This window comes from Coregonus lavaretus (assembly GCF_964263955.1).
Source record: "Coregonus lavaretus genome assembly, contig: HAP1_SCAFFOLD_741, whole genome shotgun sequence".
In the NCBI taxonomy this organism is placed as follows: Eukaryota; Metazoa; Chordata; class Actinopteri; order Salmoniformes; family Salmonidae; genus Coregonus; species Coregonus lavaretus.
Window position 1 is genome coordinate 176,210 of NW_028166380.1, and position 16,436 is coordinate 192,645.

The window sequence follows — 16,436 nt, forward strand, 5'->3', positions numbered from 1 at the left end:
CTTTTTCAAACAGAAATTTATATCCTGTAGCACTAACTCCAAAAGGTTTTGGGACACTGTAAAGTCCATGGAGAATAAGAGCACCTCCTCCCAGCTACCCACTGCACTGAGGCTAAGAAACACTGTCACCACCGATAAATCTACGATAATCGAGAATTTCAATAAGCATTTTGCTACAGCTGGCCATGCTTTCCACCTGGCTATCCCTACCCCGGCCACCAGCTCTGCACCCTCCGCTGCAACTTGCCCATGCCCCCCCCCCTCGCTTCTCCTTCACACAAATTCAGATAGCTGATGTCCTGAAAGAGCTGCTAAATCTGGACCCCTACAAATCAGCTGGGCTAGACAATCTGGACCCTTTCTTTCTAAAATTAGCTGCCGAAATTGTCACAACCCCTATTACTAGCCTGTTCAACCTCTCTTTCGTATCGTCTGAGATCCCCAGAGATTGGAAAGCTGCCGCGGTCATTCCCCTCTTCAAAGGGGGTGACACTCTAGATCCAAACTGTTACAGACCTATATCCATCCTGCCCTGCCTTTTTGAAAGCCTAGTTAACAAACAGATCACCAATAATTTCGAATCCCACTGTACCTTCTCCGCTATGCAATCTGGTTTCCGAGCTGGTCATAGGTGCACCTCAGCCACGCTCAAGGTCCTAAACGATATAATAACCGCGATCGATAAAAGACAGTACTGTGCAGCCGTCTTCATCGACCTGGCCAAGGCTTTTGACTCTGTCAATCACTGCATTCTTATTGGCAGACTAAATAGCCTTGGTTTCTCTAATGACTGCCTCGCCTGGTTCACCAACTACTTCTCAGATAGAGTTCAATGTGTCAAATCGGAGGGCCTGTTGTCTGGACCTCTGGCAGTCTCTATGGGGGTGCCACAGGGTTCAATTCTCGGGCCGACTCTATTCTCTGTGTATATCAATGATGTCGCTCTTGCTGCTGGTGACTCTCAGATTCACCTCTACGCAGACGACACCATTTTGTATACATCTGGCCCTTCATTGGACACTGTGTTAACAAACCTCCAAACGAGCTTCAATGCCATACAACACTCCTTCCGTGGCCTCCAACTGCTCTTAAACGCTAGTAAAACTAAATGCATGCTCTTCAATCGAACGCTGCTTGCACCCGCCTGCCCGACTAGAATCACTGCTCTCGGCGGGTCTGACTTAGAATATGTGGACAACTACAAATACCTAGGTGTCTGGTTAGACCGTAAACTCTCCTTCCAGACTCACATTAAGCATCTCCAATCCAAAGTTAAATCTAGAATCGGCTTCCTATTTCGCAACAAAGCCTCCTTCACTCATGTTGCTAAACATGCCCTCGTAAAACTGACTATCCTACCGATCCTTGACTTCGGCGATGTCATTTACAAAATAGCTTCCAACACTCTACTCAGGAAATTGGATGTAGTCTATCACAGTGCCATCCGTTTTGTCACCAAAGCCCCATATACTACCCACCATTGTGACCTGTACACTCTCGTTGGCTGGCCCTCACTACATATTCGTCGCCAAACCCACTGGCTCCAGGTCATCTATAAATCACTTCTAGGCAAATCCCCGCCTTATCTTAGATCATTGGTCACCATAGCAACACCCACCCGTAGTATGCGTTCCAGCAGATATATCTCACTGGTCATCCCCAAAGCCAACACCTCCTTTGGCCGCCATTCCTTCCAGTTCTCTGCTGCAAATGACTAGAACGAACTGCAAACATCTCTGAAGCTGGAGACACTTATCTCCCTCACTAACTTTAAGCATCAGTTGTCAGAGCAGCTTACCGATCACTGCACCTGTACACAGCCCATCTGTAATTAGCCCACCCAACTACCTCATCTCCATATTGTTATTTACATTGTTATTTATTTTGCTCATTTGCACCCCAGTATCTCTATTTGCACATCATCTTCTGCACATCTATCACTCCAGTGTTAATACTAAATTGTAATTATTTTGCACTATGGCCTATTTATTGCCTTACCTCCATAACTTACTACATTTGCACACACTGTATATAGATGTTCTATTGCGTTATTGACTGTATGTTTTGTTTTTGTTTATTCCATATGTAACTCTGTGTTGTTGTTGTTTTTATCGCACTGCTTTGCTTTATCTTGGCCAGGTCGCAGTTGTAAATGAGAACTTGTTCTCAACTGGCCTACCTGGATAAATAAAGGTTAAATATAAATAAATAAAAAACAATTGCTTTGCCATATTTTTTGCAGTATTTCTTAAAATAATAAATCACCACTAAATATAGTGGTCAGAACCTGGTAATGTCAGGATGTAGGATGGGACATAAATCTAACAACTTCAATGACTAATTTCTCTGAGCAGCAGAAAAAAACATCACCAAATTCACTGAGAATACATGACATAGGATGAAGAAACAATACTCCAAGCCGCAGCTCCATATTACTTGCCCGACATAGAGAACTGATACTGTATACTCGTCGTTAGGGTGGGATTGCCATGTGCTGTGGGGGGGGTCTGTGGGTGGCATTTCACAATTATTTTGGATTCCGCAGGTCTTACTCAGTTTTAGAAAAAAGTTTGGTCTTAATCGGATGTTCTGTACTATATTTATAGAATATTATATAAATCCTATCAATTAAAATGGCCAATTTGGGTGCAACCAATTAGCTTAATTTCAACAAAATAATGTTGCAAGAATGCTAATCTTATCTGTTTCTAACAACAGTGTCACGCCCTGGCTCTGGGGACTCTTATATGTTGAGCCAGGGTGTGATTTTTTTTATGTTATAGTTTTCTATGTTGTGTTCTAGATCGTTTAGTTTCTATGTTGGCCAGGGTGGTTCCCAATCAGAGACAGCTGTAGCTCGTTGTCTCTGATTGGGGACCATACTTAGGCAGCCTGTTGGCACATGTTTCTTGTGGGATCTTGTTCCGTAAGGTTTGTTTTGGTGTGTTAACCTAGGACTTCACGTATCGTTTGGTTTGTTGTTTTGTTAGTGTTGTGTACAAAATAAAAGATGTACGCATATCACGCTGCGCCTTGGTCCGCTGTTTATAACGATCGTGACAAACAGAAATGATTTCAGAACAATTTAAGATGGTGGGTGTCATGGTTTGCTGAAATAACATGGAAGGACCCTATAACTTCCGTTGCGTCATGAAAGGACAGCTACAGTGAACTCATTCAACCACCTCTCACCATGAGCTCCATATACATTCTGAAGGCTATAAACTCATATTAGATCCCCTCCTCCTCTCATCTCTATCTCCCCTCCCTCCTTTCCAGTGAACAGCTATAGCTTAACTCTGACTCAGATGTAATTGCATATTTTTAGCTCTGAATATCTTGCAGCCTGGGAGAGAAATTAAACGAATCTGGCTCTATTAATGGAATGAAAGTGGCCCATGTAAATGGATTGGGGGTTAGTGTATTTGTATGCGTATGCGTGTGTTCGGATTGGGATTACCAACATATGATTGGGAGTTTGCTATTAATTCTATGAGGTTTATATCAGGCCAAGAAGAGTTCTCTACTGCAACGTGTGTGTGTGTGTGTGTGTGTAGGCTAAACTAATCCTATATACAGCTTAATGCAGCTTTGTGCACGGACGATGCTTTTAACCTAAGTTAGTAGTAAGTATACAAGTTTAGTTGTTGAAGAGTTTAATGGTTTTCAGATTAGTTGAGTGTTATTTTCCCAGGTGGGGTGGGATGCTGTAGCCTGGTTCCAGTCATTGTCAAGCCAAACAGTTGACATGGTAACACAAACAGACTGGCACTCAGGCTAGGATGCATATAATTATCACACATCCTGGTCTCTGTGTCTGCACTGAGAGGATGAAGGGTTACACTGTGATGTCATAGACCTCAAGGTTCTACACAACAGGAAGTTGGCTGTATATGCAATGTCTGGCATCCCAAATGCACCCTATTTGCTATATAGTGCACTTTTCTTGACCACACCCCTATGGGCCCTCGTCAAAAGTAGTGCACTATATAGGGAATAGGGTGTCATTTGGGACGTCGGTCTCAAATCATAGCATTTCATCCAGCTAATGAGTGTTTACAACTAGCTAATTATGCACTGCACCATTGTTACTCTCTCTCTCTCTCTCTCTGTGTGTGTGTGTGTGTGTGTGCAAACACAATGTCCTGTGTAAGCCGTGTGAGAGTCAATAGTGTATGATCCTATTGTTAACTGGGTGTGTTGTTTGTATGAAAGTATCTGGAGTATTAAGGGAATAAGGAGCAGCCCACAGGGCTCAGGTCAGAAGTAGTCCACTATGTAGGGAATAGGGTGTGATTTGGCATTCAGACTAAGCTTTGTGGGAGAAAACCACCAATGGAATGTTTGGGCTGTAGCACAGTGTCCTATTGTGAACAGAATCACATTCACATGAGTTTGATTATTTTAACTGATTACCTCCTAAAAGCAAAATAAGTCACCTTCAATGTTGTGTGAGTAGCCTCCATCGTAAGAAACCAAATATGTGATTCTGTTATCGGGGACTTTGAATGCCTTGTGTTTTGTACTTAAGCTTGAAAAGGGTCATAGTATCATCTCTTACTGTAAAACGTCCAAGTCATTAATATCATGATATCTCTTACTGTAAAACGTCCAAGTCATTAATATCATGATATCTCTTACTGTAAAACGTCCAAGTCATGAATATCATGATATATCTTACTGTAAAACGTCCAAGTCATTAATATCATGATATCTCTTACTGTAAAACGTCCAAGTCATTAATATCATGATATCTCTTACTGTAAAACGTCCAAGTCATTAATATCATGATATCTCTTACTGTAAAACGTCCAAGTCATTAACATCATGATATCTCTTACTGTAAAACGTCCAAGTCATTAATATCATGATATCTCTTACTGTAAAACGTCCAAGTTGTCACGACTTCCGCCGAGGCTGCCTCCCCTCCTTGTTCGGGCAGGTTTCGGCGTTCGTCGTCACCGGCCTTCTAGCCACTGCCGCTCCATATCTCATCATTCCATTTGTCTTGTCTTGTCAATTACACACACCTGGTTAATATTCCCTCATTAGTCTGTGTATAAGTGTTCCCTCTGCCCCCTTGTCCTTGTGGGTGATTGTTTTATGTGAAGATGAGTGTAGCTCGGTTGAGCTACCCGTACTTTGTATTGCCGGGGTTATTTCTCCCCGTGTGCCTGTATTGTGTTCCAGTGCGCCTGTATTACGCCCTGTGCTGTTGACGCTATCCAGCGTAACTGTGTACTACGGAATAAACTCTGTATTCAGTGATTTACCCTCCTGCGCCTGACTCCTTCAAATCACACAAGTCATTAATATCATGATATATCTTACTGTAAAACATCCAAGTCATTAATATTATGATATCTCTTACTGTAAAACGTCCAAGTCATTAATATCATGATATCTCTCCCTGTAAAACGTCCAAGTCATTAATATCATGATATCTCTTACTGTAAAACGTCCAAGTCATTAATATCATGATATCTCTCAATGTAAAACATCCAAGTCATTAATATCATGATATCTCTCACTGTAAAACGTCCAAGTCATTAATATCATGATATCTCTCAATGTAAAACATCCAAGTCATTAACATCATGATATCTCTTACTGTAAAACGTCCAAGTCATTAATATCATGATATCTCTCACTGTAAAACGTCCAAGTCATTAATATCATGATATATCTTACTGTAAAACGTCCAAGTCATTAATATCATGATATCTCTCACTGTAAAACATCCAAGTCATTAATATCATGATATCTCTCAATGTAAAACATCCAAGTCATTAATATCATGATATCTCTTACTGTAAAACGTCCAAGTCATTAATATCATGGTATCTCTTACTGTAAAACGTCCAAGTCATTAACATCATGATATCTCGTACTGTAAAACGTCCAAGTCATTAAAGCCAATATAGTCCCATTTCGTTTTTTGCTCCCCAGTGTCAATTTAACTGTATGGATGCGTCCCAAATGGCACCCTATTTCCTTCGTAGTGCACCACTTGGGTCCTGGTCAAAAGTAGTGCACGATATAGTGAATATGGTTCTATTTGGGACGCAGCCCAAGTCATTAATATCGTAAGAATCCAAACTCATGCAGCATTTTCCTCCCCATTTAACCTGTCAACTATGTGTCTGTCTATCCCTGTTCTCTCCTCTCCGCACAGGCCATACAAACACTTCACACCACGTGGCTGTTGCCACTCTAACCTGGTGGTCCCTGCACGCACGACCCACGTGGAGTTCCAGGTCTCCGGCAGCCTCTGGAACTGCCGTTCTGCGGCCAACAAGGCAGAGTTCATCTCAGCCTATGCTACCCTCCAGTCCCTCGACTTCTTGGCGCTGACGGAAACATGGATTACCACAGAAAACACTGCTACTCCTACTGCTCTCTCCTCGTCTGACCATGTGTTCTCGCATACCCCGAGAGCATCTGGTCAGCGGGGTGGTGGCACAGGAATCCTCATCTCTCCCAAGTGGACATTCTCTCTTTCTCCCCTGACCCATCTGTCTATCTCCTCATTTGAATTCCATGCTGTCACAGTCACTAGCCCATTCAAGCTTAACATCCTTATCATTTATCGCCCTCCAGGTTCCCTTGGAGAGTTCATCAATGAGCTTGACGCCTTGATAAGTTCCTTTCCTGAGGATGGCTCACCCCTCACAGTTCTGGGTGACTTTAACCTACCTACATCTACCTTTGACTCATTTCTCTCTGCCTCCTTCTTTCCACTCCTCTCCTCTTTTGACCTCACCCTCTCACCGTCCCCCCCTACTCACAAGGCAGGCAATACACTTGACCTCATCTTTACTAGATGCTGTTCTTCTACTAATCTCACTGCAACTCCCCTCCAAGTCTCCGACCACTACTTTGTATCCTTTTCTCTCTCGCTCTCCTCCAACACTACTCACTCTGCCCCTACTCAGATGGTAATGCGCCGTCGCAACCTTCGCTCTCTCTCTCCCGCTACTCTCTCCTCTTCCATCCTATCATCTCTTCCCTCTGCTCAAACCTTCTCCCTCCAATCTCCTGATTCTGCCTCCTCAACCCTCCTCTCCTCCCTTTCTGCATCCTTTGACTCTCTATGTCCCCTATCCTCCTGGCCGGCTCGGTCCTCCCCTCCAGCTCCGTGGCTTGACGACTCATTGTGAGCTCACAGAACAGGGCTCCGGGCAGCCGAGCGGAAATGGAGGAAAACTAGACCCCCCCCCCCCCCCCCTCCCTCTCTGTGGATGACTTCGTCAACCATTTTGAAAAGAAGGTTGACGACATCCGATCCTCGTTTGTTAAGTCAAATGACACCGCTGGTCCTGCTCACACTGCCCTACCCTATGCTTTGACTTCTTTCTCCCCTCTCTCTCCAGATGAAATCTTGCGACTTGTGACGGCCGGCCGCCCAACAACCTGCCCGCTTGACCCTATCCCCTCCTCTCTTCTCCAGACCATTTCCGGAGACCTTCTCCCTTACCTCACCTCGCTCATCAACTCATCCTTGACCGCTGGCTATGTCCCTTCCGTCTTCAAGAGAGCGAGAGTTGCACCCCTTCTCAAAAAACCTACACTCAATCCCTCCGATGTCAACAACTACAGACCAGTATCCCTTTTTTATTTTCTCTCCAAAACTCTTGAGCGTGTCGTCTTTAGCCAACTCTCTTGCTATCTCTCTCAGAATTACCTTCTTGATCCAAACCAGTCAGTTTCAAGACTGGTCATTCAACTGAGGCTGCTCTTCTCTGTGTCACGGAGGCTCTCCGCACTGCTAAAGCTAACTCTCTCTCCTCTGCTCTCGTCCTTCTAGACCTATCTGCTGCCTTTGATACTGTGAACCATCAGATCCTCCTCTCCACCCTCTCCGAGTTGGGCATCTCCGGCGCGGCTCACTCTTGGATTGCGTCCTACCTGACAGGTCGCTTCTACCAGGTAGCGTGGCGAGAATCTGTCTCCGCACCACGTGCTCTCACCACTGGTGTCCCCCAGGGCTCAGTTCTAGGCCCTCTCCTATTCTCGCTATCCACCAAGTCACTTGGCTCTGTCATATCCTCACATGGCTTCTCCTATCATTGCTACGCAGACGACACACAATTCATCTTCTCCTTTCCCCCTTCTGATAACCAGGTGGCGAATCGCATCTCTGCATGTCTGGCAGACATATCAGTGTGGATGACGGATCACCACCTCAAGCTGAACCTCGGCAAGACGGAGCTACTCTTCCTCCCGGGGAAGGACTGCCCGTTCCATGATCTCGCCATCACGGTTGACAACTCCGTTGTGTCCTCCTCCCAGAGTGCAAAGAGTCTTGGCGTGACCCTGGACAACACCCTGTTGTTCTCCGCTAACATCAAGGTGGTGACCCGATCCTGTAGGTTCATGCTCTACAACATTCGCAGAGTACGACCCTGCTTTACACAGGAAGCGGCACAGGTCCTAATCCAGGCACTTGTCATCTCCCGTCTGGATTACTGCAACTCGCTGTTGGCTGGGCTCCCTGCCTGTGCCATTAAACCCCTACCACTTATCCAGAACGCCGCAGCCCGTCTGGTGTTCAACCTTCCCAAGTTCTCTCACGTCACCCCGCTCCTCCGCACACTCCACTGGAGCTCGTATCTGCTACAAGACCATGGTGCTTGCCTACGGAGCTGTGAGGGGAACGGCACCTCCATACCTTCAGGCTCTGATCAGTCCCTACACCCAAACGAGGGCATTGCGTTCATCCACCTCTGGCCTGCTGGCCCCCCTACCTCTGCGGAAGCACAGTTCCCGCTCAGCCCAGTCAAAACTGTTCGCTGCTCTGGCACCCCAATGGTGGAACAAGCTCCCTCACGACGCCAGGACAGCGGAGTCACTCACCACCTTCCGGAGACACTTGAAACCCCACCTCTTTAAGGAATACCTGGGATAGGATAAAGTAATCCTTCTACCCCCCCCTTACCCCACCCCCAAAAAATATAAATTAAATTGTAAGTGGTTGTCCCACTGGCTATCATAAGGTGAATGCACCAATTTGCAAGTCGCTCTGGATAAGAGCATCTGCTAAATGACGAAAATGTAAATGTAAAATATTAACTCTAGGCTTTTTTCTTCCAATCAGACTCCTTTGGCACAGATTTACGCTTTGGGCCGCGACACGAGACACCAGCTGCACGGCCTTCTGGGTAATGACATCCTCAGCCGGTGCCGTCAAGACCACACACACTTGTCTCACACTCGTCTCACTATATCATAGTATAGAGTGAGACAGGTTTGTGCACCACACATACAGACACACACACACACTCACTCACTTATGACAGCGAGTGGTCTCGCTGGAGGTCACTGCATTCCCATAATTCCCTGGTCTGACGAGGGTTGGACCCTTCCTGGGTGGGGATGTGTGTGTGTGTGTGTGTGTGTGTGTGTCTGTATGTGTGGTGCACAAGTCTGTCACACTCTCTACTATGACATAGTGAGACGAGTGTGAGACGAGTGTGTGTGTGTGTTCAGATATGATGTTGTGTTTTTAGTCAGATATGATGTTGTGTTTTTAGTCAGATATGATGTTGTGTTTTTAGTCAGATATGATGTTGTGTTTTTAGTCAGATATGATGTTGTGTTTTTAGTCAGATATGATGTGTTTTTAGTCAGATATGATGTTGTGTTTTTAGTCAGATATGTCGTGTTTTTAGTCTGTGGGAAACTCAGTGGGTGTGATCTCATTAAACCTAAAGGCTTCTGATGTGTTTTTGTAATATGTCTAGTGGGTGAAATGATCACATTGTCCGTCAGCTGATCTGATCTTGGATCAGTGGTATACGTTTTTAAAGGCCTCTGGTAGCTAACTAGTGTGTGTGTGTGTGTGTGTGTGTGTGTGAGTGTGTGTCTATGCTGGTGTAAAAGGCCTCTGGTGTAGAACTATGGTGTGTGTGTAGGCTGATCTTAGATTTATAATCCAACTGGGAACTAGGATCAGTGTTTATCAGTGTTTATGGCCCAACCAAGAACCCACACACTCATCCCTGCCTCAGGGCTGCCAGACGAAGGAGTGCTACTCTTCAGTCTTTTCTATGTACAGTGAGCACACTGTGGTTTTTAAATTCCTATATCTTATGTTCATTGTACTGAATAACACAGAAGTACAGTTGAATTCGGAAGTTTACATACACCTTAGCCAAATACACAGTGCCAATCTTTCGAGCAAAGTGTTAACAAATACATTTAAACTCAGTTTTTCACAATTCCTGACATTTAATCCTAGTAAAAATTCCCTGTCTTAGGTCATTTAGGATCACCACTTTATTTTAAGAATGTGAAATGTCAGAATAATAGTAGAGAGAATGATTTATTTCAGCTTTTATTTCTTTCATCACATTCCCAGTGGGTCAGAAGTTTACATACTCAATTATTATTTGGTAGCATTGCCTTTTAAATTGTTTAACTTGGGTCAAACATTTCGGGTAGCTTTCCACAAGCTTCCCACAATAAGTTGGGTGAATTTTGGCCCATTCCTCCTGACAGAGCTGGTGTAACTGAGTCAGGTTTGTAGGCCTCCTTGCTCGCACACGCTTTTTCAGTTCTGCCCACAAATGTTCTATTGGATTGAGGTCAGGGCTTTGTGATGGCCACTCCAATACCTTGACTATGTTGTCCTTAAGCCATTTTGCCACAACTTTGGAAGTATGCTTGGGGTCATTGTCCATTTGGAGGACCTATTTGCGACCAAGCTTTAACTTCCTAACTGATGTCTTGAGATGTTGCTTCAATATATCCACATAATTTTCCTTCCTCATGATGCCATCTATTTTGTGAAGTGAACCAGTCCCTCCTGCAGCAAAGCACCTACACAGCATGATGCTGCCACCCCCGTGCTTCACGGTTGGGTGTCACGGTTTCGGCCGAGGCTGCTCCTCTTCCTTGTTCGGGCAGGCTTCGGCGGTCGTCGTCTCCGGAGTACTAGCTGCCACCGTTCTATGTTTCATGTTCGTTTGGTTTTGTCTCTTTGTAACACCTGTCCCTTGTTTGTGTTTGATGATGTCCCCTATTTAGTTTTGTTTGTTTGGGTCAGGTGTTATGCGTAATTGTTTATTGTCAGCCTGCCTCTGGATGGTTATTATTCTCTCGTTGTTGCTTTTCCCGAGAGTTCGCACTGCGTGCGCTTTTCTTGTGTATTCGCACTGTGTTTGTGCGTAATTGTTTGGCGCCACCCGGTTTGGTTGGCGACTATTTTGTTCACGTGTTTTGAACGTCACTAAAGACGGTTGAAGTCATCCTGGTTCCTGCGCTGGATTCCTTCCACTCATCTACACACACCACTCTGACAGAATTACGCATCAACCCATGGAATCAGCAGGAGCGACCGCGCCAACAGCAGGGATGGAGGAACGTCTTCGTGGGCAGGAGGATCGTATTAACCAGGTCTGTCATGCCCTGGAGGGGGTGATGAACACTCTTCACCGATGGGAAACCAGCGGGGTACCCACGCCCCCACGAACCGAACCATCCCCATCGGTCAGTCCTCCTGCCTCATCTCCGGAACCCAGTGGGATTCGGCTCTCGCTCCCGAGGGCGTACGACGGCTCCACTGCCGGGTGTCAAGGGTTCCTGCTGCAAGTGGAGCTCTACCTCGCCACCGTACACCCGGCGCCCTCGGGACACGAGAGCGTCTCAGCCCTCATCTCCTGTCTCACCGGCAAGGCGTTGGAGTGGGCCAACGCTGAATGGAGGAGAATGGACGCCGCTACCACTAACTATGCGGAGTTCTCCCGCCGCTTCCGTGCTGTGTTTGACCATCCACCAGAGGGGAAGGCGGCGGGGGAGCGTCTGTTCTACCTCCGACAGGGGATGAGGAGCGCCCAGGACTTTGCCTTGGAGTTCCGGACCCTAGCGGCCGATGCAGGGTGGAATGAGCGGGCCCATATCGACCACTTCCGTTGCAGCCTCCGGGAGGACGTCCAGCGAGAGTTGGCGTGCAGGGACACCTCGTTGACCTTTGACCAGCTTGTCGACATGGCCATTCGGCTGGATACCCTGCTTGCCACCCGTGGACGTCCCGGGGGGGGTTCGCCCATTCCACTCTCCAGCACCTCCGAGCCGAGCCCTATGGAGCTCGGGGGTGCTGGCGCTAGGGAACGGAGGAGTAGGAACCCGAGGGGGGCCGTTCCCTGCACTAACTGTGGTCGTGGAGGGCACACCGCGGCTAGGTGTTGGGGAGGGTCCCCCGGTGGAGGAGAAGGCAGGTCACGCATTGGGGGGTCCCCCCAGGTGAGTAGGCGCCCTACTTACCCAGAGCTTTCTGTCGTGCACCTAACCTTGCCTGTTTGTTTTCCACAGGTTGCACCTCGTTCCCAGCATAAGGCGCTGATAGATTCAGGCGCAGCTGGGAATTTTGTAGATCGCCAGTTCTGTATAGAGTTAGGGATTCCCCTCCTTCCAGTTGATAAGCCTTTTCCCGTTCATGCCCTAGATAGCCGTCCGTTAGGGTCTGGGTTGATTAGGGAGGTCACAGCACCCCTTCAGATGATGGCGCAGGAGGGTCATGAGGAGATGATTCAGCTCTATCTGATTGACTCTCCTGCGTATCCGGTAGTGCTGGGCCTTCCCTGGTTGATGACCCATGACCCTATTATTATGTGGCGAGAGAAAGCTCTTAAAGGGTGGTCTGCCCAGTGTGAGGGGCGGTGTCTGGGTGTTTCCATAGGGGCGACCTCGGTGGAAAGTCCGAATCTAATGACAGCACTGCATATTCCCCCCGAGTATGAGGATTTGAAACTGGTGTTTAGTAAGACTAGGGCGGCGCAGCTGCCGCCTCATAGACGGGGGGATTGTGCGATAGATCTCCAGTCAGGAGCAGCTCTCCCGCGGAGCCATGTGTATCCCTTGTCTCAAGAGGAGAGGAAGGCAATGGAGACGTACATCGCTGAGTCTCTTAGACAGGGATACATACGGGCCTCCACTTCACCCGCTTCCTCAAGTTTCTTTTTTGTGAAGAAAAAGGATGGAGGTCTGCGCCCGTGTATTGATTACCGCGGTCTCAATCAGATTACGGTGAAGTACAGCTATCCACTTCCTCTGATTGTGACTATGACGGAGTCATTACACGGTGCTCAGTTCTTCACAAAATTGGATCTCAGGAGCGCATATAACTTGGTGCGCATTAGAGAGGGCGATGAATGGAAGACAGCGTTTAGCACGACTTCCGGACACTACGAGTATCTAGTCATGCCATATGGGTTAATGAATGCTCCCTCAGTCTTCCAATCCTTCGTCGATGAGATTTTCCGGGACATGCAGGGACAGGGAGTAGTTGTGTACATCGACGACATTCTGGTGTACAGTCCTACCCGAGCAGAGCATGTAGCCCTGGTGCGCCGAGTATTGAGGAGGCTGTTGGAGCATGACCTATATGTCAAGGCAGTGAAATGTCTGTTTTTTCAGAAGTCGGTCTCCTTTCTGGGTTACCAGTTGTCTGCGTCAGGGGTGAAGATGGAGGTAGACCGGGTGTCAGCTGTGCGTAATTGGCAGACCCCAACCACTGTGAAGGAGGTGCAACAGTTCTTGGGTTTTGCGAATTATTACCGGAGGTTTATCCGGGGTTTTGGACATATTGGACCAGTCCCTGCTGACCGAGTTCCATCGGGGTCATCCTGCGCGCCCTGCTCCGCGTCGTCCGGGTCGTCCCCGAGCCCCGGGTCGGCGCACGGCTGGAGCCGCGCGTCAAGGGGGGGGTACTGTCACGGTTTCGGCCGAGGCTGCTCCTCTTCCTTGTTCGGGCAGGCTTCGGCGGTCGTCGTCTCCGGAGTACTAGCTGCCACCGTTCTATGTTTCATGTTCGTTTGGTTTTGTCTCTTTGTAACACCTGTCCCTTGTTTGTGTTTGATGATGTCCCCTATTTAGTTTCGTTTGTTTGGGTCAGGTGTTATGCGTAATTGTTTATTGTCAGCCTGCCTCTGGATGGTTATTATTCTCTCGTTGTTGCTTTTCCCGAGAGTTCGCACTGCGTGCGCTTTTCTTGTGTATTCGCACTGTGTTTGTGCGTAATTGTTTGGCGCCACCCGGTTGGGTTGGCGACTATTTTGTTCACGTGTTTTGAACGTTACTAAAGACGGTTGAAGTCATCCTGGTTCCTGCGCTTGATTCCTTCCACTCATCTACACACACCACTCTGACATTGGGATAGTATTCTTCGGCTTGCAAGCAACCCCCTTTTCCTCCAAACATAACGATGGTCATTATGGCCAAACAGTTCTATTTTTGTTTTTTCAGACCAGAGGACATTTCTCCAAAAAGTATGATCTTTGTCCCCATGTGCAGTTGCAAACCGTAGTCAGGCTTTTTTATGGCGGTTTTGGAGCAGTGGCTTCTTCCTTGTTGAGCGGCCTTTCAGGTTATGTCGATATAGGGCTCGTTTTACTGTGGATATAGATACTTTTGTACCTGTTTCCTCCAGCATCTTCACAAGGTCCTTTGCTGTTGTTCTGGGATTGATTTGCACTTTTCGCACCAAAGTACGTTCATCTCTAGGAGACAGAACCCGTCTCCTTCCTGAGCGGTATGACAGCTGCGTGGTCCCATGGTGTTTATACTTGCGTACTATTGTTTGTACAGATGAACGTGGTACCTTCAGGTGTTTGGAAATTGCTCCAAAGAATGAACCAGACTTGTGGAGGTCTACAATTTTTTTTCTGAGGTCTTGGCTAATTTATTTTGATTTTCCCATGATGTCAAGCAAAGAGGCACTGAGTTTGAAGGTAGGCCTTGAAATACATCCACAGGTACACCTCCAATTGACTCAAATGATGTCAATTAGAAGCTTCCAAAGCCTTGACATCATTTTCTGGAATTTTCCAAGCTGTTTAAAGGCACAGTCAACTTAGTGTATGTAAACTTCTGACCCACTGGAATTGTGATACAGTGAATTATAAGTGAAATTATCTGTCTGTATTTAAATTGTTGGAAAGATTACTTGTGTCATGCACAAAGTAGATGTCCTAACCGACTTGCCAAAACTATAGTTTGTTAACAAGAAATATGTGGAGTGGTTGAAAAACGAGTTTTAATGACTCCAACCTAAGTGTATGTAAACTTCCGACTTCAACTGTTGGTAGCCTAGCGGTTAAGAGTGTTGGGCCAGTAACCGAAAGGTTGCTGGTTTGAAACCCAGAATCTGAAAAATCTGCCGATGTGCCCTTGAGCAAAGCACTTAACCCCTAGTATTGTATTAAACATGCACATGTTGTCATATCAGAACTGCAATGTCGGGTGTCAGAATTATAAGACTTGCAGTTGGTAGGATTGTAGCATTCAAGTAGTAGTTGCAAGAACCTCCATTACTTGTTCCTGTAATGACAGGAAGCAATAGTTATCATCCAATCATGTTGCTGTTCCATCAGTGGTGTTTCACTGTTACTATGGTAACAAACCCGTTTAACCTCTGGACGTCTGATTAACTGGAGACAAGGTCTATTATAATGGAGTAACAAGTGCACTCTAAAAGAATAGGCTGTGTGACAAATGGCACCCTATTTAGTGCACTACTTTTGACCTAGGGAATAGGATGCTATTTGGGATGCTCCAAGGGTCTATTGTAATTGAGTAGCAAGTACACTCTAAAATCGTAGAACCACCATACGAGGTTATTCACACTGCTTTGCTTGTGTCGATGCGCAAAAAAATAGGAATTTCAGGCCCTATCTAAAAAGGATAGATAAATGCCTTCATATATTTAAACATGAAGGCCTGAGGGGATTTGGCTACCTCACAAACTCAGCAGGTGAATGCAAATTCAGCGTTTAAAAAATAAAGCTTTTCCCTCTTCTTTCTTCCTCTTCTTTCTTCCTCTTCTTTCTTCCTCTTCTTTCTCTCTTCCTTTTTGTGAGAGAAGATTACAGCTGAAAATCCTACGAGCCGCGTGGCCCCCTCTCAAAATCACCTTTCATGGGAGGACTGGTCAATAGGTCCGTTTGAGAGGGTTATTACCATGACAACGGGGCAGGATTAGGTAGAAACAGTCATTCCGGAGCAATTGTGAAACCAGCTTGATTTGCTGAAAAGCACTCAAGATTACCTTTGCGGTAGGGAGAGGGAGAGAGAGGTGGGTGAGTGGGAGGGGGTGAGTGGTAGGTGGGTGGGTGTGTGGGTGGGAGAGAGGGATGGAGGGGGTGGGTGGGTGAGAGGCTAAAAGAGAAAATGGAATGAACTAAAAACAGATTTCGACCATGAAAATGTTATAGCTAGGACTTTAAATGTTTTTATATAAAATGTTCAAAGTTCGTTTTAGGATTTGTGAAAGGTGACTGGTTCCACAGTAGTTCAAGTTTAAACGCACACACAGACACACACACACACACACACACACACACACACACACAGTGCCAATCTTCGAGCAAAGTGTTAACATTTTGATGATATCTCTTTTGATTGCATCTCCTCATGTACAGTGCCTTCAGAAGGTATTC